Below are 1,841 nucleotides of genomic sequence, written 5' to 3'. Positions count from 1 at the left end.
TGGGGAGAAGAGGGGTTGGACACTTGGCTGGAAGAAAGGGGGAGGTTTGGACAGGCCTCTTTCCTGTCACTCCCTATTTCAATTTCTCCCAGCCGTGTGTGTGGGGGTGGGTGTCCATCTTTTTCTCTTTCTTCTGGGGTCTCCATTTCTTTTTCATCATCTCCTGAGGTTCGGTGGAGTTTTCTGAGAGCCTGTATCCTGGGGATCTGAAAATGAGCAAGACTGGGCTACACCGGGCCAGGCTGCCTCATGGTTAGGGGATGGGACTCACTCTTATCAGGTTAGAGGGGACGCTCAAAAACACCGTCATCCCTGCATTTCTCTGAGATTGAACTGGAAAGGGCTCTTATTTAGAGGGATAATGCAGATCAATCTCTGGAGGGAGGAGGTGTCATCCTGACTCCAGCCCTCTTTAGTCTCTGCCCATCTCTGCCTCTGTTTCTGACTTAGTGTACTTCTCTGTCTCTCCCCTTGTCCTTCTCCCATCCCTCATTCCCTGTCCTGCCCATTGCCCCTCTCCACCCCTCCAAGCCTTTTCCCCACCACACACAGATTTCCCTGCTGCTGGGTTGGGATTCCCCCGGCCAAGCAAGGAGAGAGATATCTGTGGCACAGCTTTGTCCCCAGGACCACAATGGCATCTGTGGATCAGCATAGTGGGACAGCTGTCTACACAGTTAGCAAGTGCCGACAGGTAAATAAGAAGCTCTTATTTTCCTAATTAAATCGCCCTTTGCCCAGGCAGCCTGTGTTCGATTGGGCTGGGCTGGGATCAATAAGCCTCTTTCCCAGCCCAGCTGCCCCTGGAACTGGGCCTGATCTCCCCAGACTTGCCCCAGCACAACTGCCCATTTCCCCATAAGGCTGGGAGCCCCTCAAGGGCAGGGGTTGGGTCTGATTTGTCACTTGTGCCCTTGTGCCTGGGACAGAGCCTGGAACAAGAGTAAAGGAGTGATTGCTAGACTGAGTAAACTCAGGCACTGGCAACGAGCATGGGCCAAGAAGGCTTTGAGGTTCAAACTACAACTCGCACCTCCAGGGTCCACTGTGAATTGGTGAGAGTCACAGCAGGCAGCTGCTCCCACCCAGTCCCCAGATGCAACGCTGGCTTTCCACCCAGGGCAGCTGAAGCCCGGGGAGGGGGCGTGGGGGGGATGTAAACTTTCAGGGACACTAGGAGTGGTTGCTCCTTTCGAAGGCAGATGACCCTTTTCATAAAGGATCTAGTGTGAGAGAGTCAGTGCGCTGGGACCAACGTGTAAGAGTTCTGTGACTAGTCACTGTGGAGTGATGAAGGGCCCAGGGTCAGTAACGGGACAAAAGCGTCCAGGACCAGTTATTAGAGGAGGGCTTAGCGGACAACATGTGTGGGGTGTGCAAGGATCCTGGGGTTCGTGGTCCAGCGGGAAGGGTCGGTATTAAAGGGTTCCTTGGAGCGGTCAGTACTGGTCGGGGTCAAAGTGTCTCTGATGACTATCGGGAGCATGTTGTCTCGCAAGGGGATCAGACAGTTCCCGGTTCGGAAGGAGAGGGTAGGATGCCGACGCCCTTCTCACCCCAGTCCGACCCGGGGTCGCGGGCCAGAAGTCTCTCGGAGCCCCCGCCCATCGAGTGGCGCTCCTGCAGGGCGGAGCGTCGGCGGGTCCCCCGGGAGCAGCAGGAGCCGTGCAGGACGGGCGCCCCCAGCGCCGGGGTTGAGGGAGGCCGGGTTCGGCGCGGGGCTGGGAGGGGGGCGCGGAATCAGGGCTTTTTAGGACCCAGCGCGGCGCCTCCCTCCGGGGGCGAGTGCGGCTGCGCGCTCCGTGTGCCCGTGTCCGGAGAGCCGCGGGCTGGACGCGGAC

The sequence above is a fragment of the Galeopterus variegatus genome, unplaced genomic scaffold (genome assembly GCF_000696425.1).
Source record: "Galeopterus variegatus unplaced genomic scaffold, G_variegatus-3.0.2 Scaffold1191, whole genome shotgun sequence".
NCBI lineage: Eukaryota > Metazoa > Chordata > Mammalia > Dermoptera > Cynocephalidae > Galeopterus > Galeopterus variegatus.
Note: the sequence above shows the minus strand (reverse complement) of the source record.